General features: G+C 43.3%; 1 protein-coding gene and 1 long non-coding RNA gene across 5 annotated transcripts in view; both read left to right on the forward strand.

The window, feature by feature from the left end:
- The window catches only part of rtn1a (reticulon 1a), a 185,906-nt gene that overhangs the window by 92,293 nt on the left and 66,522 nt on the right, over nucleotides 1-27,091 (forward strand). The gene's annotated exons all lie outside the window — the stretch shown is intronic.
- Nucleotides 13,390-26,938, forward strand: LOC144693020 (uncharacterized). Its single transcript, XR_013579442.1, has 3 exons — nucleotides 13,390-13,496; nucleotides 14,715-14,787; nucleotides 26,848-26,938. It is a non-coding gene; the product is annotated as an uncharacterized LOC144693020 (long non-coding RNA).

Here is a 27,091-nt window from a genome sequence, read left to right on the forward strand (position 1 = left end):
CCTCTTCCTGGCCTCTTCTGCCCTAGCTTGAATAAGAGCAAGCTATTCAGGCCTTCAAGCCTATTCTGCCATTAAGTGAGATCACACCTAATCTGTACCTTAACTCCATCCACTCACCTTAGCTCCGTTTCCTTGTATACCCTTGTCTAGCAAAAGTCCATCAATTTCTGATTTAATATTATTAATTTTTATGGGAGAGATTTCCGCACCCCTGCCACCCTTTGTCTGGTGAAGTGTTTCCTGACAACTCCCCTGAAAAACCAGGCTCTGGTTTTAAGGTTATGTCCCGTATTTTAGACTGCCTCATCGGTGGAAAATGTTTCTATTTACGCTATCAATTTCACAATCCTAAAAACCTCAAAAATATCACCCTTTAACTTTCTATGCTCCAGGGAATATAAGCCTCGTTTATAGAATCTCCCCCATAATCTAATCCTTGGAGATATGATCACATTCTGATGAACTGGCCTTGCACTCCTTCCAAGGTCATTATATCCTTTCTAAGGTGTGTTGCCCTGAACTGTGCACAGTATTCCAGATGGACTTCATATAGCTGTAGCAAATCTTCCTCCCCTTTATATTCTAGTCTTCTAGTTATAAAGACTAACATTCTATTAGCCTTTTTGATTATTTTTTTGTACCTGACTACTGCAGTTCAATGGTCTATGTACATGGATCCCTCCATCTCTTCGGACCTTCACTGTTTATATATCACCCTGATCTGCCCTGTTTTGATCCATCTGCACCAAAGTCACCCACTCACTTAACCTATCAATGTCTCTTTGTAATGTTATGCCCTCATCCACACCATTACTATATCACTAATGTGTGCCATTGGTAACCTAGAATATATGACTCTATTCTGTTAGCTAAGTAATTTAATAAATATAGTGATGAGTTGAAGCTTTGCCACAAATCTTTGAGGGGCACTTCCTTCCTATTGAAGTAAATGCCCATTATTCCTACACTCTTGTCTTCTAATAACCAATCTCCTAACCAGGTTAATAATTTGCTTTCCATTCCATGAGCTTTGGTTTTATTGAGCAGTCTTGTATATCGATAAGCTATCCATATCCATACTTCCTCAAAAAATTAAATTAGGTTCATTAGACATGGCCTACCCTTTACTAATCCATGTTCATTGTCTCTAAACAGCTCAAATTTCCCAAGTGCACATTCGCTCTGTCCTTAATTTTAGATTATAATAACTTCCCTGTAACAGATGTTAGACTAGCAAGTCAATAATTTCCTGGTTGAAATGCACTGCATCCGTTCTGACTTATGCATGCATAAATTTCCTGGCCTAGGTCTTATAGCACTGCCTTGGCAAGGATCTGGTGGGGGTCCATCCCTTGGCAGGGTCTTGTGCCAGCAAAAGTGAAAGAAAGGCTGAGCGCCATTTTGGAATGAAAATCTGGTGTGTATGCTTAACCTTTGGGATCCCCTTTGACACCATCCAATCTGAGGTAGCTAAGGAAGGTAGGGGTTCCCATATGCAAACCTAACACCAGCTTATTGAATTGCCCAAGGACCAAGTGGACAGGGATATGATGTGAGAAGCCAAGAGTGTCGCACTTCTCCTCATTTACATTCATAAGTTGCGTCTGCACCTATTGAAGTTACACACTGTGCTCCACCCCTTACGAAGCTCCAGAAACTCTGAGATTGTGTAGAGATCTAGCTGACACAACAAATTCTGAGCATCACACAGTGGAACGGGAATTCTTTAGGAGCAAACGCCAAGAAAAGGGACATTTAGATATTATGTGCAGTGATTCCTCTTTATTTGAAACAAATCTATTGCTCCTTCATCCCCACAGTTTAACTTTGAGGCAATGCCAGATCTAAGTAATTCAAATCTGACTGAATTAATCTAGCTGAACTATAATGCAATGAGACAGTTTAGAAATTACATTGTTATTACCATTCCACTGTATCTGTATGACATTACTTTGCTATTTATATACATTTCAATTATGTATTTGAATTCCTAGGAGCCTTTGTTCACAACAACTTTGCGTTTTTCCATTGAGGGTCTACTCCTGTTGGTCCTTTACTTACAAAATGCAGCACTTCATATTTCTTCACAGTAAAAGATCTTTCACAATCTGCTTTGATGTTAGTGAGCTCTTCTTTTGTTTCATCAGGCAGTTTCAATATCATGTTCCCGATGTCCAAGTGCAAGTAGTTATCAAGAATAAAAGTGGACCCAGCACTAACCATTGGGGTACACCATTTCTCGGCCTTCTCCAATCCAAGTATTTGTTTTAATGAAGCTATTGTCTAAGATGAATCGTTATGGCCTTTAAATGTAGTGGAAAAAACAATTATATAGTGATATTGTAAAGTATTATTTTTAGGCTATTGTCTCCTCGTTTTAAACAAAAGTGAAATCATGGGGCAGAATTTTACGACAGTGGGATTTTACATTCCCGCCGAAGTCAATGGAGTTTAGAATGGTTCACCACATTTTACGGCCCCGTCCCCACCACGGCGGGACCATAAAATTCCTGCCATGGTTGCTGGATAACAATTTATTGTTCAGGTAGACAGGATCCGTAGTCATCTTAAATAGTGCTAATTTCTGCTGGCATTTACAGGGCGATCCCAATGCTCTCTTTGTGTGTGACCTTTCTTTAAAGGTTGCAGACACCTGATTTCTTTTTTTAAATTTATTCTTTCATGGGATGGGAACATCGCTGGCTAGGCCAACATTTATTGCCCATCCCTAATTTCCCTTGAGAAGGTGGTGGTGAGCCGCCTTCTTCATCCGCGGCAGTCCATGTGATGTAGGTACACCCACAGTGCTGTTAGGGAGTTCCAGGATTTTGACCCAGCGACAGTGAAGGGGCAGTGATATATTTCCAACTCAGGATGGTGAGTTACTTGGAGGGGAGCTTGCAGGTGGTGCTGTTCCCATGCATTTGCTGCCCTTGTCCTTCTAGGCGGTAGAGGTCTCAGGTTTGAAAGATGCTGTCGAAGGAGCCTTGGTGAGTTCATGCAAGTGCATCTTGTAAATGCTACGCACTGCTGCTACTGTGCATCGGTGGTGGAGGGAGTAAATGTTTAAGGTGATGGATGGGGTGCCAATCAAGTGGGATGCTTTGTCCTGCATGGCTTTGAGCTTCTTGAGTGTTGTTGGAGCTGCACTCATCCAGGCAAGTGCAGAGTATTCCATCACACTCCTGACTTATGCCTTGTAGATGGTGGACAGGCTTTGGGGAGTCAGGAGGTGAGTTACTCGCAGCAGAACTCCCAGCCTCTGATCTGCTCCTATAGCTACAGTATTTATATGGCTGGAACAGTTTAGTTTCTAGTCAATTACCAGTAAAAACCATGGATGTTCATGAATATATAAATAGGCTGCTCTTAGATGTATTTGTTGGTCTTTGTTATTTGGATAACACAAAGCGTCGATTTGCTTAAAACTACCTGTACTGTGAAGACTATGACATACATTGAAAAGTGTTTACGAATTTACATTAAATACATATACTTCAATGGAAATATCCAAAACATTTATAACTACTTGAAGATAAATATAACAGTGAAAGATTTTGAAGTTTGCCAATCAATCTTACAAGAGACTATTAAGTTACATTTTCTTATCCCATTCAGGTAATTTATTTTTAGTTAAAATCTACATTCTAACAACTGTTTCATTGTCTTCTATGCAGACATGTTTGTAAACCCTGTATTTTTGTATACAGATTGGTTTTTTTTATTCATCCTTGAGTTTTATGGGTGTGAAGTTTGAATGTGGAAAAATTAATTTGTTAACAAAGAAAGTATAATTTGTTTTAATATATCTTTAGGTGATGCATGTGAGCATGTATTGATCTATCCATTCCATTACATAGCGTCTGTAAAAGATAATCTTCTATATGCACATAGAAATGAACTATGGTGCTTTAATTAACCACAATCAATAATGGAGTTTTTCCCACACCACCATTTATAAGGATGTTTGGTATGTGGAATGGAAAAAAAATCATTCTGGACTGAGGGGTGGTTGCTCATCAATAATGAAAATTAATCCAAAAAAAATCACTCTTCCCTTTTGTTAAAATGCTGACAGCCCATCCACAGTCTTTCCATATTGTTTTTTTACCATAATACCAGTAATAAACACACAGTGCTGTTTTCACTTTTTCTTTTTACTGACGTGTCACAGGATTATTTATTACCTGTGCACATTGTCCTCATTTTAATGAAACTAATGCGCTTGAAAAGCAGAGAGAAGGTTAGTATTTTCTAAGCCAAGATTTTCTCCGCCTGTTCTATAGGAGATCTAAAGGAAGGAATACTTAGAAGTAGTAACATGAGAATTGCTTGCTGAATAAAAACCAAGGTCCATCTAGTTCATCTTCTATCATCCTGGTAGTCACATGATAATGGAGTTGTTGACTTAAAGCAATCAATTTTATCAATTAGTCTGCAACAGACCCAGACATGAGGCGAGGAAACATCCATTGGTAGTAATCTTTGGAAAGTGTAGGTCCAAAGTCGTCTATTCCTCCCAAGGACGCTAGATTTGGTTATATAAAAAAAAATAGTCATATACTGTACTCCAAAATGTCATTTCATGAAAGAAATCTATCTAACTTGTATTTGAATGAATCAATACTAATTGGTTCCACTGTCTCCCTTTGGATTTAATACTTTCTCACTGAAATAATGCTTCTGCAGATTAATTTTGAATTCACACCTCCTCCCTCACAATTCCTCTCAAGCGTGGGTTGTGTCCTCTTGTTTATTGTCCATGGCTGACATTATGCAGTCCCATTTTGAATCCTATTAAAAACATTCATATCACCTCTCAACCTGCTCTTTTCCATTGATGACATGTCCAATAGCCCTTCATAACCCAAAACCTCTGACCCCCTCAATCATTCTGGTTGATCGCCTCTGTGTTCTTTCAATACCTGTAATATTTTGTACCGTTGCGAACAAAAATGATACAACGTTCTAAATGCAGTCACGTTAATGATTTATAAAGTGACTGAATTACTTCACTATTTTGGCTGAATATTGGCCTTCTAATAAATCCAAATATCTGATTTGTTTAACTTACTGATGCCTAGCATTGTTGTGCTAACTATAAAAAATTTCTCTTGTTCCCTCGTTTCACTTTTTTCAAATAAGTTGCTAGTTTAAGATGTAACGTATGACAAGTCCACACATTGTAAGGACTGAGCACGGATTAAAACCTTATGCCTAGGTCAGGACTTTGGCCCCGAAATGGGGGCAAGAACTACGGTGGGCAAACATGTAATTTAGCGCTGCCAGCCAGTGTGTCAGTTTCCCGGCACCCATTCCGCCTCCCCCAACCATTTTCCTGGAAGTCGGGTCGGGCCGGGCGTGGAATAGCTATCCACCTGCAAGTGCCAGTAGCTTGTTAAGGTGACTGCTTTATCACGTAAATCAATAAGACACACTGGCTGGGATTTTCCAATCCCACCCGCAGTGGGAATCGGCGTGGGCAGGACCGGAGAGTTTGGAGAGCATGGCCAAGATGTATAGAATTCAACACCCCTGAACATATAAACCATCTCGACAAAACTTTTGTTCAAGTCCATAGTGAGAAGATTTCTCCTCGATAGAGATTCTTAGTGATGATATAGTAGCAAACGTCTAACCATTAGTCTCTTATACACATTTTTTAAGCTCTAAAGTAATCTCGAGTACTGTTCTTGATACTGATCTTCTCTTGCTCTCCTTTTTGCATCAGTAAGTGTGTAAATTCATGTATGGTAATAAATTGTAGTTATCTCAGAGTATCGCATGAGGATTCAGCTTTCTTTCCGATCGATACGTTATGACCCGCATACCTCTCTCTCCCTAGAGGAAAGTCAACTTTCAAGCAAGTACTTATGACCCTCCTGTACAAACATGTAACAACAATCAATATGTATTTGATATATTTGAATATCGCAATTGTCGTAAATGCTGTGTTCGTTATCTTTTGGTTTGTGTGTGAATTGTACGGAAATAAATAAATAATCAAGAGGCTAATTAAGGCAATGATCAGAGGCTGAATGGAATTCTACAGATGGCCAGCTGGCATCCTGTAGCATCCAGGGTGACCAAGTCCCTTACTTTTTTTTCCTTGGACACCTCGCGCAGGGGTGGGGTGGTGTAGGGGGTTGGCATGATCCAGGCAGGGGGTTAATAGCCCAGATGCCCACATAAGCTTTGGGCCTGCCTTCACTCCCCCACCAAATCTCGGTCTTGGGCCTGCCTTCACTCCCCGATCGAGATTTGGGTCTGCACCCAATCCCCTGACTGAGCTTCAGGCCTACCTCCACTCCCCAACTGAGCCTTGGGCCTGCCTTCACTCCCCCACCTAGCCTCGGGCCTTCACTCCCCGACCAAGCCTCAGGCCTGAACCCCAGAGTGAGCCTCGGGCTCTCCTGTCCACCCATTTGGAGCTGCCAGTTGTGGAACCAACCCCTCCCCCTCCCCCTCCCCGATCTTAACTATCCTTGCAAGTTACAAAGTTCAGTGGGTCCACCGAGGCACCATTCCAGTGCTCCATGCTGCTCATTCCTTCTAGGCTCCAGTCCAAATCCAGGCAGACTCGGGCTGATGTTATGACAGCACATGCACAGTAAGCACCAAAGACACAAAAAACACAAGTATACTAGAAAATTGGTGTCCTGTGAAGAAACACTATGGGACAAGTAACTAGATCAGGGGATGATCCCATTAAGTATGGGACAGTTGGTCACCTTGGCGGCGTTGGGAGCACAACAGCTGCCTGGAGATAGCCTCCCGCCAGCAATGGGAGGGGGGAAAGACCCAACAAGCACCCCTGGCTCATTTTGAGGCCCCACCATTCCTTCCCACACCTGCTTACCTGGCCACAGGCTGCCCTCCATAGTGCAGGACCAGCAGCTGTGGCCATTGTATACTTCAAGTATTTTTAACGCGCTGAGTGAGATGCCCTCTCACTCTCTCTCTGACCCGCAGTGGCAGGCTGCAGTACCTTTCATGCTTAAGGACCTCCTTTTAGCCGTCCATCTTTGGAAGCCCACCTTCCGCCCTTAATTGGACAGTGAGCACACCCTCTGGTCACTAATTGGCTAATCCAGGCAAAATCAATGTCACGTGACTGCTCCTGACATGGTGCAGAGTCAGGACCTGCATTTGATGCCTGGGACCAAAATCAAAACTCCTGCTCTCGGATTCTTTTAAATCCATTCAAGCACCTGAGACTAGATGTAATGTTGTTCTGAAAACTTGCAGAAGGTATCCATCAAAATGTACAAATGGTGGTTCAGGGCAAGTAATTAAAAGTGTTTGATTTGTTTGTTAAGAAGGTTACTATTGTGTATTGCTGAAAAAGGAGAGATGCTGTCCAAGCTTTTCATCTTGCACAAATCAGGACAGAATTCACAAGAATACCAATTGTAAAGGGAACAACAATGTCTTTTCAACAGTAATTTTAGGTTACTATTCTACCATGTAATATTCACATTTTGCATGAAACATTACTTTGATAAGTTTGTGGCAAACAAATAACCAAAAGCAAGTTAAAGCTTTATGTGGATAATATAAAAGATCAGAATTAAAATTAGGAAATGTTTTTCTTTTGCCAGTGACTGAGCTGTGAAGCTTCAGAGAGCACATTACTTTTCCACCTCTGGGAGCTGGTGTTAAATTTCTTTCCAAAGTGGTTGAATAAGTTTCCTTTTACTGTCAGTTGAAATTTTCCCACGATTTTTACTTTGTTGTTTGACATCTCAAACTGGCCGCAGTTTGGCACCGGTTTGTACTAAGTTTGGGGACATCTGCATGGCTGGTATGGAAACTATTATTTTAAATATTAGCAGCATTCCTTACATTGAGACTTTGCTACATTGTTGGAGCTTTACAGTTAGCCTGGTGATTCTGTGATTTTTATCTACCTATCTTGGGTCAAACTTTGTTTAATTCAATTTGAGTAATTAGACTGGACATGAAAGCTGTCTGGCAGCATCGGTGGAGAAGAAAAGAGTTGACGTTTCAAGTCCAACATGACCCTTCAACAGAGTTCTGTTGAAGGGTCATGTTGGACTCGAAACGTCAACTCTTTTCTTCTCCACCGATGCTGCCAGACCTGCTGAGTTTTTCCGGGTAATTCTGTTTTTGTTTTAGATTTCCAGCATCCGCAGTAGCTTTTTGTTTTTATGAAAGCTGTCTTTCTGTTTCTATTTTGCAATATGTTGCTGCCACCTAGTGGACTTGTGGAGGTTTCCTTTAATTCTCAATGTACTTTCATATTTAGGGTATACAGCCATCAATGAAACTTTTTTGGTAATCTTGCTTAAATGTTTTCTATAGAAAATGGTCAGAGGGCTTTACAAATGAGTTTTATCATTGGAATTTCAAATCTGAATTCTTCAAACATTCAGTAAGATTGACTGAATGCAAGGACTAAACATTCAGGGCATTTTTTAATGCTGCATTAGTGCCCACACACATGTCACCTTCTTCAACCATTGGTTCAATTTATTCAGTTTGGAGAGATGAATAAATGTTCATCTGATGATATTGAACTTTAAGTGCACATTGACACCAGAATTCCAGAGAAGTAGATTGATGTTCCTGGTACCTGGCACTTCTGTGATGTACAGCAAGAGAAAATGGGCTGAATTCAATGATGACCCTGGGCATGAGAAATTTGGCGAGTGGGGTGAGTTAATTATGCAGGAGCCAGAATTTCTAAATTACAACGGCAGTTTCAGGTTGAAAAGTTGTTGGTGGCACGACAGTGGCAGGTCAGGCCTCACACCGTAACAGGTTCATACTTGTGTACATTTGCATGCCATGAATATTCATATCTTAAAAGTTTTTGAAATTAAGTCCTACCTCCAAGGTTAAGTCAGCGGTGCATGGGAACCTCATGGCACCTGGTTCACGTTCATTTAAAGGTGGTGTGCGCCAGTCAGCTTTGCAAAGTTGTGTTTGAGGTGAGTGGTTGTCTTTGCCGAACTCTGCAGTACAGGGAAAGGGAGCAGAAGAATGGCAGCTTGGATGGAGACTAGGGACCGGCAAGGGGAAGTCAGGGGTGAGGGAGCTTGGTTGGGGATTTGGGCCGGGGCGTGGAGGACTAAAAGAGGGAATTGAGGGAGGACAGTAGGTGGGGTCAGAGCTTGGAGGTGAGCAGTGGGAAGGGGGTGGTGGGGGGTAGTTAGTGAATGAGGAGCCTAAAGGGCAGGGTCAGTACCATCCAAAGTTGGGTTCTGTGGGTCAACCTTAGGGTGATTGCTGGCACAGGGAATGTTCACAATTACAGAGGGAGTTCGATTTGGTAGGGGGGCATAGGGAGGGATAGAGACATTCAAAGGTCATGTCGGGCAGGTCATGGGATCTATTGGAATCTCTAACAATGATGGGGGGAGGGTCTGGGATCAGAGGAGGAATCTCAACAGGGATGGGGGTAGTGCCGGGGGAGGGTGGTGCAAAAGATGGCATGTCCAATTCCACGATGACAGGGTCCAGGTGATGCAGGGGAGGTTCAAGGATTAGAGGGGGGAGGCTCACAGTGATGTTGGGAGGGTTAAGGGTGAAGAGCGCAAAGTCAAAGGTGACAGAGGGTGGGTGGAGGATCAGGGGTTGTCATTCGTGCACTGTTACTCGCCATGCCTAAAACCTTACTTGTAGATGCCAGGAGTTCAGATTGGGAGGAGGCCACTGTGGGGTGGGTGGAGTTTTGGGTGTGGACAATGGGAGGAGTAGAAAAGTCTCACTGCATCAGTAGCTGTGTGGATGATCCCCCTGGACACACAGTTGCCCAAATCATTGACTGCCTTTTTCACACAGTTCACTTGGCGGAATGTCTATGGGTCTCATACACTCAATATTGCTACAACCTTGGGGGAAGGAGATGTGACAAAGGAGGGCCCTCACAGGTCAGCAACTGAGGCTGCAAGGCCAGCAGCAGGCAGCACCAGTGTGGGGAGGGTTGTTAGGAGGCAGCCATCAGAGAAACGCATTGGAGAAGGTCACTGGCCTGTCAGCGTGTCTTTAGGATGCAGACAAATCAGCTCCAGATGTCCAAAAGACAATGCCAGCGACGTCTGAGGCCATCCCAGGAAGTGGTCACCAAAATTTTCCAAAACCTGCAGCAAGACCTGCAGCCACTTGGATTTGGTGGCAACCCCTTGCCTGTGACCCTCAAAGTGACTGCGATGCTCTACGTTTCTTTGCCACCAACTGCTTCCAGGGCTCCACAGGCAACATCTGTGGCATTTCGCAGGCTGCCACACATAGGTGCCCAATGCCCTCTTCCATTATGCCAAATCATGTTGCCATCAGATTCACCACAGATGATGCCATCCAGGGCAATGGGCTTCATGGCCATCGCTTGTTCCCCTAGATTGCAAGGGGTAATTGACTGCACTTATGTTGCCATTGAAGCTCCCTCGGAACAGCCAGCGGCAGATGTGAACCACAAGGGATTCCATTTTCTAAATGTCCAATTGGTTTGTGACCACAGGCGAAGAATCCTGTAAGTCTGCGCTTGTTTCCCAGGGAACTCTCATGACTCATAAATCTTGCTGAACTCGCAGCTTCCTGAGCTTTTTGAGGCCTCTGTCCAGATTGACGGCTGGATCCTAAGTGACAAGGGCTATTCCCTCCGGACCTGGTTGACGACATCAGTGAGGCATCCCTATAGTGCGGCAAAAAAACAGTACAACGCAAACCCATACCTCCACCAGATCCATCATCAAACAGACCATCAGCATGTTGAAGATGCACCTCCGCTGCCTTGACAGGCCTGGAGAATCTCTGCAGAGTGCACCACAGAGAGTTTCGTAGATAGTTGTGGTATCTTGTGCATATGTTGCACTGCACAACATAGCCAAGCAATGTGGTGAACCCTTGTATCAGGAGGACAATGAGCAGCAACTGTCCTCTCAGAAGTGGATGAATGGGATGAGCATGAGGAAGAGGACATGAATGTACACGAGCCTCTACTGGATGCTAGCACCATGAAGAGACGTGTCAGGGATACCAGGAGCGATCTCATACATGCAATTCGCCCAATATTGAGGGCCATTGTCCTATCGCCAGGACAGGTTTGCTTCCTCAGAACGTCTACCGACCACCTGCCAGCCTTCCCTCCCCCAGGACCTATCCCTGAAACTGTGTCCTCTACCACTTAGAGCAGCAATAATATGAACCTCTGTCACACACTCACTACTGAAGAGCAATACCCAGGACAGCTGATGCGCCAGTGGGCATATTCCAAGCAACCTATCATGACCGAGACCTCAGAACCTGCTGCATCATTGCAAGTCCTTGACTTCAGTTGTCCTTATGGAACATAATCTCCAACAATCTTCCTGCCACTACATACAATGGAGTGTCTGTAGAGCCCAGTGTTCCTCTATGTCCCACAGATTGTGGTCAGTCTTTATTTATGTTATTTGTCAAACACACTGCACCATAGTCTCCTACACAACAAAGCAGATGTCTAACACTCCCCTGCAGCCTTCAATGAGTGTCAGCCATGAGGCATGCCAGTTTGTTGTCTGACTAAGCAGTTCCCAAAAAAGATAATGATGCACGCATGAATATAGTGAAAACAGTATATTGTGCAATATTTGCATGTGGCAAAGTGAATTTTGGAAAAAAACACATGCCACCTTTGTGTTCTCATGAATTATTTCTCCTCCTGCCACTATGTCTTGGTGTGACCCCAACATCAGCAGCAGGGGTGGAGGCAGGCTGCTGAGTGTGATGCTCCATTGCCTCCGCTGACTTTGGCGTGCCTCCTCTGGCGGTCTGGGGCCTTGAGGGCTTCAGCTTCCTGGGGGTGTCCTGTACAGGTGCAGGGGAAGCCTCAATCATAGCTACTGGAGGCAATGGAGTTAAAGACAGAGGGGATGAGGAGAGGCCGCTCACCCTGGGTAAACCATGAGAGGAGGCCCCCGGGCCAGTTGGCTTGTATTCCTCCTCCATCTGGGTGTGCATTGGTACCTCCCTGTCTTCCTAAGGAGAAAGGGCACCTGGAGAGATGTCCAGGTATCTTGTCCCCCCTCTCACCTAGCCACTGCTGTATGGAGCCTATGGCTAGAGCAACAGAGTGCAGGTCAGAGTGCATATAGGTCATGTAACAAAATGAAACCATTCAAGTGGCTCGCTAATTAATAGTGGCCTTTTGCACGACAGAGGATTGGATTTGGTTGGGTGGCTTTTGTTTTTCAATATTAGGAAAAATTACAATTTCCACTACCTTGGCTATTTTCAGTCTATTTTAGAAATAGGGTATAAAGGAAACTAAATTGAGCCAAATTTATGAAACATTTATGATAAAATCATAGAATGGTTACAGCTCTGAAGGAGGCCAATCAGCTCAGCATGTCTGTGCCAGACCTCTACAAGTGCAACTCACCTGGTCCCACTCCTCTGCCTTTTTCTTGCAGCCCTGCAACTTTACTCTCTTCAGGTAATTATCCAATTCTCCCTTGAAGCCTCGATTAAATCTGCCTGCACCAGGCAGTGCATTACAGCTCCTAACCACTCACGGCGTAAAAAAAGTTTTTCCTCTTCTTGCCATTGCTTCTGTCGTTGTTGCTTCTTTAGCTAATCACCTTATATCGGTGTTCTCTGATCCTTGATCCTTCTGCCAACAGGAACAATTTTTCCCTATCTACTCTGTCCAGACTCATCATGATCTTGAAACATTAAAAAAAAGTGCTCTATGAGCATTTTCAGAATGCTGGAACTCCTGGTGGGAATGTAATGTGGAATCACAGCATGATGATTGAGTTACATTGGCTGTAGTTCCGCTGACCTGTGTAGTACTGATTTTCATAATTGAAAACGCATATTTCCCTGGAGCTTGTGGGTGTAGTGAAGCTATCGGCACTTGGCATCATTACTGTCTAAAACTGACAGTAACCTCTGGCGTAGTCAAACTTGGAAATTCAGACGTTATTGTCAATGATATCCTGATCCTCCACAGGGTTGACTGCTGAAATCTTAACAGAAGCAATCAATACAAACTTGGTGACTTGACGCAAACTTCAACTTTTTAGGCACTATTCTTGCCATAAAAACCATTAAAATGTTGAACCTTGTTGAATGAAGCTAGGTGTGTTTTTAATGGCGTACTGAGTAATAATTACTGCTAAACAGTCTTCCTGACTCTGAAAAACTAATTTTATAAGTGTGGAGTTACAGTCTGTCCACTTCAAGATGTTTTAAATAAATAATTTTGTATTTTTTTTTAAGACTGTCTGATATTTTGGTGACTACTTTAATTCCTTGTTTGTATCCCAATCTCGCTTTCACTTTCTGTAAATTGTTAACTATTGAGTTGCAATTCATGCTTTTTACTTTCTGGTTTGCTGTCTGTGTGAATTCTTCAACCTCAATGGCTCCTCAGCCCGCTTGATGACTTCATTGTTGCTGGACAGCATGGACTGCCTGTTGATGGTGCTGGAATTGGAATAGGAGAAATCAGTGCTCCAGCTAGATCTTTGTGGGCAGCTTTTGTTGAGGTCAGTGGCAAGTGCAGTCCAGGAATCAGTAGGTTATAGGATCATCTAGTGACTGAGCAATTAAATTGCATCCATTTTTTATTTGCTACCGACTCCTACCGTTTTGTCTTCATGAACCACTTAAGTGTGCCCCACACTTTGGACATATATGAAGTTTTTAAATAAATATGCCCAGATTTTGACATTCAGAATTAGAATTTGTACGGAAAGAGAGCTGTGCTAGAGCAGACCTTATCTAGAATTCAGGGCAGGATTCTCCTGGTGGGCTTCGGGAACCTGCCATCTGGGTCAATTGAGGGTCAGAAGCCCACACTGTGTAGGGACAGTCACCCAGCTGTGATTTTTCCCGAATTGGTCAATTAATGACCAGAGGATGGGCTTGCTGTCCAATTAAGGATGGTGGATGGGCTGTCAAAGCTGCAAGGGCAATAGGAAGCCTTCAGGCACTGAAGAAACAGCAGGCTGCCATTGCAGGTAAGCGAGAGAGAGAGAGAGAGGGCCCCAAGATTGAGGTGCCTTCTCTCCAATTATTTTAGCTGTAAAATAAAAACTCCCTCAACATTCATGCCACCAGTGTGGAGGGGGAGCCCCTCCGCAGAATGGCCTGTGGCTAAGCTAAAGCAAGGCAGGGAAGGAGGGCCTCTAAGCTTGCCTGGACCACCGCACCCCACTCCCATTCCGAGCTGCTGCCACCACCAGGCAGCTGTACTGTTCCCTAATGCCTGTGGGGATCCGGAGGCCCACTAGAAAATTCTAGTCAGCCTCTGAAAACAGGCCTTAACTGGCTATCTGCTACTTGCAGAAAATGGCTCGGAGCGGGAATGGAGCTGGCAAACTGGCTTGCTGGCTGACGGCGAGAATTTATTTGTCTGCCCATCTCCATGCTCACCCTCACTGGGGCCTGAGAATTCAGCCGTAGGCCTCTGAAATTGAAAAAAGAAATCAGAGAAAAAGAAACATAAATGCAATTGAAAACAAGTTACCTGAGTTTTGATGGCCAGATACCTAAGACTGAGTGCCAGATGTGGGCCATAGAATGTATGTTCCATAGTATGAAAAAGTATTTAAGTACTACACATTATTCAAGTTTGGATTATTACCTGCTTTGATCTAGTACACTGAAGCACTTGGTTCAAAGCTCTGTATAAATATGTTGTAGCGACGGAACACCCGCAAAGTAATGGTGGCTGATTTCCTCAGTTCATGTCTTCCTATTAGTGTCCTCTATTCAAGGAGGAAGTTGCTGTGGTGGTAAAGAAATTGAACATCAGCAAATGGGCCTCGACCACTGGTAAGTGCAAACAGCTAACTCTTCTCTGTTCAAAAGTACATCAGTAATTGGTTCTCCCTCGCTGCAACCAAGGCATTTAGCTTGAACTTGTATTTTGAACTAAGGTACATCCACTATTAGGGGGAACAGGTGGTTTTAATCAATGGGGGAGATAAGACTACAGGATTTGGAGTTTGTGAGCCCTGGATTATCTCCTAACCTTCTGCTTATGTTGCATCGAGTATTTTTTCTCCTATTTTCTCCTTATGTCTGTTCTGATTGGTTTCCATCTTTTGCTTGGCTTTTCTTTGTTTGAAGTTATCTCATACTTCCTGCACATCCAATTCCTGCCTCTGCATTCTTTCAGCCAGGTGGGCAAGCATCAGTTAGATCAAGGCTATCCTCCAGAAGCATGACTGACAACAGCTGTGTGTTTTTCCAGCTAAATTGTAATGTTGAGGACACACTTCTAGTGACTGAATCTGTCAGTGAATGCACTTTAATATTGTCTGGTTAGCTGCTCCAAGCTTGTTATCTGCTACGTAATTCTGCCTTACAATGAAATGACATCACAAAAGAAGACAGTCAGCAGCAGAAGAATTAATCAGAAGAGAAGCAGTAGTCTGAAATAATGCACAGGTTAATTTGTGTTTGACTGTTTTCGGAGACATTCTTTTGAATACTACGTTGGATCACTGCTCTAACGATCTTGTCGATATCCTCCCTCATTCAACCACAAAGGTGCCATTAACTGCAGACTTTTTTTTCTGCATTCTTCAACTGTCACAGTACCCATTCATGCTACCTCATCAAAACCAATGTTATAACCACAACTGGTGTTAATTGCTTCGCAAACCAAATCCCAGAGGCAAACTTGGTTTACAGGCCACAACCTTTTTTTTTTATATTCTAATAACAAGAAGGGGACACACCAATCTCAGCAGTAAGAGGTCCAGTAACACTTTTGGATTTTTTAAAAGAGTAAATGTTTTATTAGCAAAAAAAAATGTAAGCACACAAGATTACAGTTACATAATTAAGGTTAGTCTTGCAGAACATTCCCCCCAAAATACTTTACTTGGTCACCCCACAAGTAAACACGTTCCAGGCAACACTCCATTATAAATACTTAAATATGGAATCCAATATTATTACACATGGCAGACTGCTGTACCTTCAATAAAGGTGTACCACATGACCTTTACTCTCTTCCACTTTGCTATGGAATTCACTTCAGAATAAAACTGCTTGCTGCAGCCCCTCAACAGCTTAAACAGCTCCGGCCACCAGCTTAACGGCTCGACAGCTATTCAGCTCAATAGTTATCTCTAGCTCTCGCTACCTCAACAGCTGTCCACAGTAACTCCAATATACCTTTCTTTCCTTTCATCTCAGTCCCATTGTTCTTGCACTCCTTTGAAACTCAAACCCTTCCAAATACAAATTCTTTCATGTTTCCTTCCTGTCTTTGCTTTTAGGTCAATAAAAATATAATTTCCCCACTACTATTTACTTTTGGACTCCTGCATGATGCAAACATTTTCCTTGCAACCTCTGACTCTCCTTTGAAATTCAAACAACCTCTCAACTTATCTAAAAATGCACATGTTAGATCTAACCTATTTACTCACATCGCAAACTTAACACCTTTAACCTTTTCATGTTTCCAAACACCCAGACAGCCTGACTCCTATCAACCTCTTGCCCAGCTTAATTATATCTCATACATCGACATCCAACCTTCTTTACAGATTAACACAATATTCCCCAAAATATTTTTTAAAAATCCATTCTCACAACACTTCCAACCTTTCACATCTCTGGGCACATAGCTCCACTGGTAGGCCATTCACTTTTACAAGTCTGTTCCGTCATTCAGTTAGATTGTGGCTGATCTTTATCGTAACTTCATTTACCTGCCTTCATTTCATACCCCTTAATACCTTTACCTAACACAAATTTTCTTAATTTCAATTTTTAAATTTCAATTGACCTAGCAGCAACAACAACTTGGGGAAGAGAGCTCTAGATTTCTATTGCCCATTGTGTGAAGAACTGCTTCCTGAAATCACCCGTGAATCATTGTTTCCTTTTGAGCATGTCACCGTGTTCATCGCATTTCATTCTCACCCTTGTTTTCAAATTGCCCTATAGCCTTGCCACACCCTATCTCTGTAATCTCCAACCCCTCAACATGCCAAGATATCTGAGCTCCTCTGATTCTGGCCTCTTGTGCATTCCCAATTGTAATTGCTCCACTGTTGGCGGCCGTGTCTTCAGTTGCCTAGGCCTCAAGCTCTGGGAATTCCCTCCCTAAATCTCCCTACCTTTCTAATGCAGTTTCCTCCTTTAAGAAACTTCTTAAAACCTACCTCTTTGACCAAGCTTTTGGCTCTCTAACCCAATACCTCCCTATGTGGCACAGTATCATATTTGGTTTTATAATGCTCCATTATAGTGCCTTGAGATCTTTCATTATGTTAAATGCACTATATAAATATTCGTCATTCTTCCATTCCTCGCACCTCTTATTTAAAATTCTCACTCTTAACCGCCCTCCCAAGTACCAAAATTCTTTCTCACCGAGATATCTTCACTGTTTTCCTCCCTCAGCTTCTGCACCAAACAGCTTCATCTCATCCTCTGTGATTTGCACCTCCAGCTCAACTCATCATGCTGTCTCTCCTTTGAGTTCCCTGCCCTTTCCCTAAATTTCTCCTTCTGTGTAAGCTCCCCAATCCATATTCACAACTATCCCCTTAACCTTGCCATCTCACCTGGCCTCGCCACTCCCACTATATCAATCACAGATAAGGTCATCTCTGATCACTTCCTTGTATCGTTCTCCATCCACATTTCCCTTCCACATCCCAATCCTACTTCCTTCTGTATCCACTCAGGAAAAAAAACTATCCCCCAATTCACTTGCAACTGCACTTTCAAAATCCCAACTATCTAACATTTGGCCCAGTGTTCGCCACAGCATTTCTGCAGCTACTGATTTGCTCAACCATATCCTCACCTCCACTTTAAAAGTATTTCTTTCTCTCACACTGGCCATTCCCTTGGTAGAAGCCTCATATCCACTCTCTTATCTGCAAGCAACATGAACTTGAATGAATATGACAGATTACTGGTTTAATCATTCACCACCAGATCTGGCTTTTCCACATAAAGCACTATCAGCTCTTGCTCACTATTCCAGGATCATCCTGAATGCAAACATAATTCCCCAGCTTCCTTTCTCCACTGCATACCATCTTCTTAAACTACAGTCCCTTGTCTCTTCCACCCTCATCTCTAAAAACAAGTGCAAAGAGCTCATGAACTTTTTTTGTCACTAAGCCAATCGATCAGCTACTTCTGCTGCTTCTCTTTCTTCCCTTACCCCACCAGGCCAAACTCCCTCTAAAGCTTCCCCCTGCCCTAGCCCTGAATTTGCATCTTTCTCTCCTGTCCTCCCCATGTGTTCTCTTGAGAACATCTTGTCCATGGAACCCACCTTCAACTCTTTTGACCCTATTTCCACTAAACTACCATTCACCCAGCTTCCCGTCTTTGCCCCAGGTTAGCTGATATTGGTTAATTGTCCTCACTCTTCAGTTCCTATCCTTTACTCCTTTAAATCTGCCATCATCAGCATGCTCTTTGTAAATCAACCTTTGACCTCACCACCCTTGCTAATTACAGCCGTATCGCCAACTTCTCTTTTCTCTCCAAAGCCCTTGGCCATGTCATCTTTTCCCAAATCTGTGCCCATCTTTCCCAGAACTCCATGTTTGAATCCCTCCAATCAGGTGTCCACATTTGCCACAATACCAAAAGGCCTTTGCCAAAGTCACAAGTGACATCCTATGTGACTGTAGGAAAGGTAAACTATCCCTTCTTATCCTTGTTGACCTGCTTGTAGCCTTTTATATGGTTGACCACAACATCCTCTTCCAATGCCTCTCTACTGTTGTCCAGCTAGTTGAGACTGCACTCGCCAGATTTCATTTTACCTACCCAATCGTAGCCAGAGAATTATCTACAATGGCTTCTCTTCCTGCTCCAGCACTGTTATCTCTGATATCCTCCCAAGAATCTTTGGCCCCACCTATTTCTCATCTATCTGTTACCCTTTGGGCAAATCATCTGACAAGGCTGGATTTTTGAGGACCAGAATGTGAAAGCCCGCTCCCATTTCCAACATCCAATTTTTGCAGGTAGGGAGAAGGGGCCCGGGCATGGTTCACACAGGAGGGAAACCCAAACTCAGCAGGAACCATTTAAACAAGGGCTGAATTCAAACAGACCTAATTTTAATTGTTGCAAGGGCCTTGACATGCAGTGTAGGAATCTCAAATTGATGGACTCAATGTAAACACTCTTGAAGAGTGGATAAGGTCTGTATAACTATAATCATCTAATTTTTTTAAATGCCCCACTCTTTAAACTTCAACAAAGGGCTGCAACTATCAGTGAGAGTTTTAAAAAAAAACCCTCTGTTGGACTACTTTGAATAACAAGTGTAAAGTCGAAAAAAATGTAGCATCTGGTCATACACTTTCAGTAGAGCTGTTTGTTGACATTTCCCCAAGGGTTATCATTATGTCATTACGGATGTTTGGCTGGGTTTCAAAAACCATAGCTATCTCAGCAATGGGTATTGAGTTCACCATTTGAATTATAATTTAAAGATTAGCTGTCTTTGATGTGGAGCTTGAATAGAAGTTTGTTTGTTTTTATAAGAGATTAACCACTCGAGGAGATTATACTGTCCTAACAGTAAGAACCATTAAACCTGGATCCCAAGCCTTTTTATTTAAGGGAAATACATCCTAAGCGACAATGTTTTCCACCTTATTTTTCTCCATCAGCTTCTCCTGACAAAGCATGCTCTACACATCACCCTGTGTACTTCCCTCTAGTTCACTGACTAATGTTCTTCCAATAGATGGCTCCAGACTAGTGTATGAAACAGCAACTTCTACAGCACTTTTAATGTATTGAAACATCCCAAGGTGCTTCAAAGGAGCATTATAAAACAGTATGATACTGAGTCACATGAGGAGATATTAGGTCAGATGGCCAAAAGCTTGGTCAAAGAAGTAGGTTTTAAGGAGGGAAGTGAGGTAGTAAGGTGGAGAGGTGTAGAGAAAGTATTCCAGGGGTTGGAGCCTAGTCAACTGAAGGCACAGCCATCAATGATGGAACAATTGAAATAGGGAGGCCAGAATTAAATGAGCATAGGTATCTCGGAAAGCTGTGTTGCTGGAAGAGATTACAGAGATAGAGAGGGGCGAGGCCATGAAGGGATTTAAAAACAAGGATGAGAATTTTAATATCAAGACATTGCTTGACAGGGAGCCAATGTAGGTCAGCAAGCACAGGGGTAATAGGGGAATGGGACTTGCTGCAAGTTATGGCATGGCAGCAGAATTGTGGATGGCCTCAAGTTTATGGAAAGTAGAATGTGGGAGATCAACCAGGATTGTGTTGGAATAGTCAAGTCTAGAAGTAACAAAGGCAAGAATGAGGATTTCAGCAGCAGGTGAACTGAGGCGGGCAAAGTCAGGAAAGTGTTGGAGGTGGAAAGAGATGGTTTTAGTGATGGCATGAATATGAGATGGGAAGCTCATCTCAGGTGAAATGTGACACCGAGGTTACAAACAGACTGGCCTAACCTCCTGACATTAAGAAGGTGAATACTGGTGCATGTGATGAAGGATATGAAGCAGAGGCCTGGTGAATCATCGCTTTCTACTTTACCTTGCATTGTCATGGATAGAGAAGGAGAAGAAGAGGTGAGGAGCACAGTTCATGTTTCATTTTCATCAAGGGAGTAGTAGGAGTCTCCAGATGCCTCTCAGCTTCATCCCTGAGAAGTCCTTGCTCCACTATAGGAGGCAGGCTGGGTGGGGGGGGGTGGTGGGGGGGCACTTTTGACTTTTCCTCTTGCATCCTTGCCCTCTTCTCCTCCCCAACCCTTTCTCTCTAATACTCATACTGTGGATGAACTTTTCTTCCAAGAAAAATGCAAAAAATGAGAATACCCTGTGTTTGCAATGCAGCCAAATGTAGATGGCATTGGGCAGACCATCACATGACAGATTCATGAACTAAGCATTTTACAAAGTATATGTCTGCGTGCATTGCATAAAATTGGCTTGTATTCCCTTGAGCATAGGAGATTGAGGGATGATCTAATCGAGGTGGCTAAAATATTATATGGATTTGATTGGGTACATTTGGAGAAACTATTTCAGCTGGTGGGGTAATCGAGGAAGAGGGGACAGTCTTAAAATTAGAGCTAGGCCATTCAGGAGCGAAATTGGAAAGCGCTTGCTCCGCACAAAAGGAACAGTGGAAGTTTGGAATGCTCTCTCCCAGAAAGTTGTGGTCAATTGGAGCTTTCAAGATTGAGATTGGTAGATTTTTCATAAATAAGGGTATCAAGGGACATGGAGCAAAGGTGCAAAATGGTTGTTGAGATGCATATCAGCCATGGTCTAATTGAACAGCAGAGCGAGTTTGAAGGGCTGAATGACCTCCTCTTGTTTCTGCAATTCCTGTGTTCTGCTTGCACGAGCCAACAACAGGTTAGCACTCAGTGCAGGAAGTTGAAAATTGACAGAAGTTGCTTGAAGTGCCTGAAAAATGCTGATTTTATTTTCTGACCTGGCAGTGATGGAGGATCAGGAGGCTTTTGCAGCTCTACTCCACCAGCTTCATTGGACTTAAAGTTTATTAGTGAGGCCATGACCTCCCTGTCACATATTTAATGGGCTTGCTTTAATTATATGTAGCCATCATTGTACACTTGTGTAAGAAGTGCACAATGCTATGTAGAAGGCGCAAAGCCAGGAGAAAGCATTTCTTAAAGATTTTGCTGTTTTGTTTTCACTAGTGATTCCAAACAATTTTCTTTTTAAATTTGGACCTCCTTGGGTTCTCTTGCTGGCAAAGAAATTAGATGTGTAGTGGAAGAATGAAGTGAGGAACCTGCTTTCTGAAGTCCCCGATGGCTTCCTCCCTGTTGGCTTCCTGGGATGGGCTGATTCATTCCCTGCTTGTCCAGGTTCTAAAATTGTTGGTTGTAAGTGGCAAATATGCTTAGTTCCATCAATTATTGGAAACTGTGGTTAATTCTTACCTTGTCTGATCTGGGCAGGTAATTAAACTTCTTATTGCATCAAATTGATATACATGGCACCAGGGAGTTGACACTGACTGCCCTGACCATTTCCTCCCTTTTGAGTACCATCTTTGTTCAATCTCAAATGGGGGGTCTCTCCTCTGCCCTCTGCTTTTTGTCCCAGCAGCACCTATGTTCCTGACTCTGGCGACTTGGAGGCTGAATCATTATCATCTGTGTTACGCATCACAAGTTACCACAAGTCAGCATTACCCCCAGGGTTCTTTAGCCCCATGTTCACGTTTTCCACTTTCATGTTATTGTTTAGTTTCTCTCCGCATTTGGCATCTAATGTTGGTCTTAAGCTTAGTCTTTAAGTACACTTTCATAGTATATTTAGTTTATTTTCTGTCACTCGTATCTATAGGCCAGTCTCACTTTGCTGGCCATGCTCGCATTCTGTTTACATTCTCTCTATTTGTTCTTTTATAATTACTGTGTGACAATATACATACCTTTTAAAGCTAGAAAACTCAATTGAGCTAATATAGACAAGGGTATTATGGAATATTAATGTAAAAATGCTTTATGTATACATATGAAAATTGGTTGACCCTTATGTTGATTAAGGTAAACTAGGGGATAACACCAATTAGCTTAGCAGACAAAGTATTTCCTGTGAATGCATTGAGTGCAATTTCACCCCATTTGACCATATAGTTGTTTTAGTCATTGATTTCCTTTCACATATGGGGCTGAATTTTCACCTTCGAGGTGGGTGGCAGGGGTCGAGAAATGTTTTGGAGGTGGAAATAGATGGTTTTAGTGCTCACATGAATATGAGATCGGAAACTCATCTTGGGTCAAATGTGACACCGAGGTTGCGTTGCAAGCAGACTGGCCTAATCTCCTCCCAGCAAAGACGGGATTTTTGTTCTGGGGGGTAGGGGGTGGGTGCTAACTGGAGTCGGGCCCACTGCCCCCAGAAAGTGCTCAAAGGCAGTTTGGAGGCTGCCAGGTGCTGAGACGAGTTGTTTAAAAGGCCCACTTCGGTGCTCTGGGACTTTGTCATAGTTATAATAAAAACAATAAGGCTCTGTAGCCCTCACCCCCCCACACACTCCCCATGCCTCCCACCCACCCCTTATGGCCCCTTATACCAAGCCCCACCATGCCATACTGTGCCCCTCCACCCACTCCCATGGCCTTCTATAAGCTCCATGACAACCTATGCCCTTCCACCCACTCTCCAAGGTCACTCATTCATAATTTCCAACTGTCTTTTAAAAACTCCTTTCCCTACAACCCAATAGAAGTGTCAATCATCCAGACCCTCTAAAGTAAGAATAGAAGAAACTGCAAGCACTTGAAACCTCGTTATCTTGTGTAAATAAAAATTGTGCAATTGACAGAATAGATCAGAGAGCCAGAGCTGTCAATCAAGCAATGTTTTCACTGAGGCGCAGCTTTTTCAACATAATGATGAATGTCTGGGCTTTCAGCCAAGCCTCAATGTGCATTCTTGGCTGAAAGGCCAGACATTCATCTCAACGCATCCTATTGCCACTATAGAGTTCATTGGTTCTGTACAGAGTAAATAGAGGGTGAATGGGCATGGAAGTGCCATAGGCTGGCATGGAGAGGTGGGTGGAGTAGCATAGCTTGGCATGGAGTGTAGGAGGGACCATGGGCATAGGAGTGGAAGGGGTGGCATAGCTTTGCATGGAGGTTATGAGGGACCATGGATGGGTGGCGGGGCATGGCTTGGCATTGAGAGTATGAGGGGCCAGTGGGGTGGGTGAGGAGGCATAGCCTGATATGTGGGGGTGTGGGTAAGACCTTTTGAACTTGCCTTTAAAAAGGTTCCCTCATCCACGCTATGGTTCACGACACCCCTGTAGTGCCGTGAATCACAAGTCTTTTAAAAGCTGGCCCAACTCCATGAAAATTGCGGAGGACTAGGGCACGCCTATCCCTGCAATGGAGCCTGCCAGGTCAGGATTGCAGGGCGTGGGCTCACAAACCGCAGCAGCCTGCACCCTTAACCTGCATTGGTGAAAATAAGAAACCCTGGGAATGGGGTTGGGAGTCTCAGAATCAGGTCCCGGCTGTCATTTTCACACCTGCATGGAGATTTCCTGACTCCATGAAAATCCAGCCCATAATAACTGCAACCAGAATGAAAACACAGGAATTAATTAACATTAATTGTAAATATACAAACTGATACTCATGCCCAATCTTAAATTACTTAGACTTCATTTAATTTTTAACAGTCTTATATAGAAGTTGTATTTTGTTTCCAAAAGAATATACCCTTCAAGTAAAGCTAGATGTACAATTGTTTTGCACACAATGTCACATTGAAATGCAAATATTTATGTTTAACCTCAAGCGCGGTAACTGCCAAAAGGTGCTGCATCTTTGTTAATGAGCAGGGGAAATGCTGGAATGAAAATCTCAGCACTCGTGAGCAGCGAGATCTCAATGAGCTTTGTGGGATGTTCTTTAACAAAATCCATCTAATGTTCTAGTTACTACCATGCAGAATTCTGTTTACACCTTGCCCCTTTAAAGATCGTTTTTAATCAGAAATTGTCAAATTAGAATGATGAGATCACCATGGTTTAAAGGACCTTCTTCATCCAAACCAGGTTTATGATTTTGAAATGGGAAGATAGATTTACATCTTTCAGAGAGTAAAAGACCCTTTTATAATGCCATCATGTTGAGTCTTGTAGATTTGTCTTTACAGTAAGGGATTTGGTGGTCTGTGGTGTGAGGTTTGTTCTCTAAAATGTTGTAATCTTTTTTATATTCTTGTTGTTATGCTATTCTGTTATTGAGGTCAGCAGGAGATGCATAAAACTGGCTAACTTTGAGACTTTTTTCCTCCATTCCGGTAGAAAAGTAGCCAACTTTTGCTTTGAATGTTATCTGAAACCTGCTTCAGTAGAATCATAAATGGTACAACACAGAGAAGGAGTCCATTCCAAGCCATCCTGCTTTGGTGGAGCCACTCAATTAATTTCACTCCCATGCTCTTTCCCTATAACCCTGTAAATGTTTACCCTTCAAGTACTTATCCAATTCCCGTTTTAAAGGTACTGTTGAATCTCCTTCCACCATTCTTTCAGGCAGTGCATTCCCAATCACAATGATTCATTGGGCAGGATGTTAATTTGTCTGAAGAGGCAGGACAGGAGAAGGATGGACCCACAATTCCCTACTCCTGGCCGCGTGCTGGTCTGCTGCCGTGGTCCTGCCTCTAGGCCATTTTTCATTCACGCAAGATCGGATGGGAGATGATGGCTACCTGCCCAGAAGTGGCATTTGGGCCCCTCGTTGAGGCTGAAACACAGCCAAGTGATGGAAGCTGCCCACTGGTGGTAGACTGGGGTGGGGGGAAGGCTCCACCTTGCTAGTAGACCACCTCCCATCACACCCACTATAGCAAAAGGCCACAGCATGGTTGCTAGCTGTTCAGTGGAGGAGTTGCCCTCCATAATTATCACCTGGCAGCTGTGGTCTTTTTGAATTTAAGAATTTATAAAAGCTCTTCAGAGAGTGTCTCCATCTTGAGGGTGCTTCTCTCTCCTATCTACATCAGCATCTCCCACCTTTGGCGGTGAGGCTGCCAACCTATCAGCGCTGGAAGGCTTTGTATTGGACATCTGAGCTCAGGAGCCTGTCTGCCATCCTTAATTTGATGGCAAGCATGGACCCTGGCCACTGGCCTGCTGTTAAACATTGAGTTGGGCCTCAGGTGCCAACAAGACATGGAGTGGGGTCAGGACCTAGGGATGCACACAACATCGAGGTCCTAATCCCAGAATGAAAATTTAGCCCACTGTATTTTTTTTAGAAAAAGTGTTTCCTCCAGCAATCGACCCTTTTAACACTCATAACAGCTCCTCCTTATTTACTCTTTCAAAATTATTTATAATTTTAAACATTTCTACAAAATCTCCTCTTAACCTTCCCTGCTGTAAGGAAAACAGCCTCACTTTGTCCCCCAGTCTCTCCCACATAAATAAAGTGCCTCTTCTTTGGTACCATCCCCTCATCCCTGGCTGCATTCTAGTAAATCTACCCTGCACCCTCGCTAAGCTCTTCGCATCCTTCCTAATGTGTGATGGTCAGAACTGAAGACATTACTCCAGCTGAGGCCTAACTAGTGTTTTATAAAGTTTTACCATAATTTGCTTGCCATTGTAGATTATGCCTCTAATAATAAAGTGAAATATTCCCATATTGTTTTAACAGCCTTTTCAGCTTGTCCTGTCACATTCAAAGATTCGTGCACTTATGACTCTCATTATTCATCCAGAATTTATCACTTCACAGTTCTCTGCATTAAATTTCAGCTGCCATGTATCTGCTCTTTTCTCCAATCTATTGCTGGGATTTTCCAGTCCTGCCCATGGTGAGAATTGGTGCAGGCAGGACCAGAAAATTTGGAAAACGACGAGAAGTCTGTTGACTTTGGGCGGGAATTTAAATCCCACCCTATGTCCTCCTGAATTCTGTTACTATCCACCTCATTGGTTACTACATTTCAAGGTTTTGTGTCATCTACAGCCTTTGAAATATACCCTATCGCAAAAAGAGCAGCAGATCCCATTGAAGTGCAATCGTTTACCACAACTGTCTGCTTTCTGTCCCTTTGCCAATTTTGTATCTGCATTGTCACTGTCCCTTCAATCCAATGGACTTTAATTTTACTAACGAGCCAACGATGTGGAACTTGGTCATTTTGGCTGTGGCTCATGTCCGAGTCAGAAAATTCTGGATTCAAGTCCCACTTGAGACTTGATCGCACAAATCTTTGTGACACTCCACTGCAGCACAGAGGGAATTCTGCACTAACTCCCTCAATCCTCCGACTATCCCCTCAACTCCCTGACTACCCTAACCCCTCACCCACTTACCTTACACACTTACCTTCTCCCTGACTTCTCAAGGTGGCTAGAACCTTTAAACTTACTCGCTTTAAGGTAGCTAGTGCCGTAAAAAGGAGGTGTGGCTTCACCTCTCCCGACGCTGCTGTCCTCCACAGAAAGGACTCCGGAGTTGCTGCACTACACCTTCCTCACCTGGCCCAGGGAGGAAGATTGGGTGAGAAATGTGCAGTCCCTGAACTGGGTAAGTAAAAAGGAGCAGAGTGCCAATCCGACTGTGATTGCCATTCTGTGGAAGTTCAGGGCC

This window comes from Cetorhinus maximus, chromosome 18, assembly GCF_964194155.1.
Source record: "Cetorhinus maximus chromosome 18, sCetMax3.hap1.1, whole genome shotgun sequence".
NCBI lineage: Eukaryota > Metazoa > Chordata > Chondrichthyes > Lamniformes > Cetorhinidae > Cetorhinus > Cetorhinus maximus.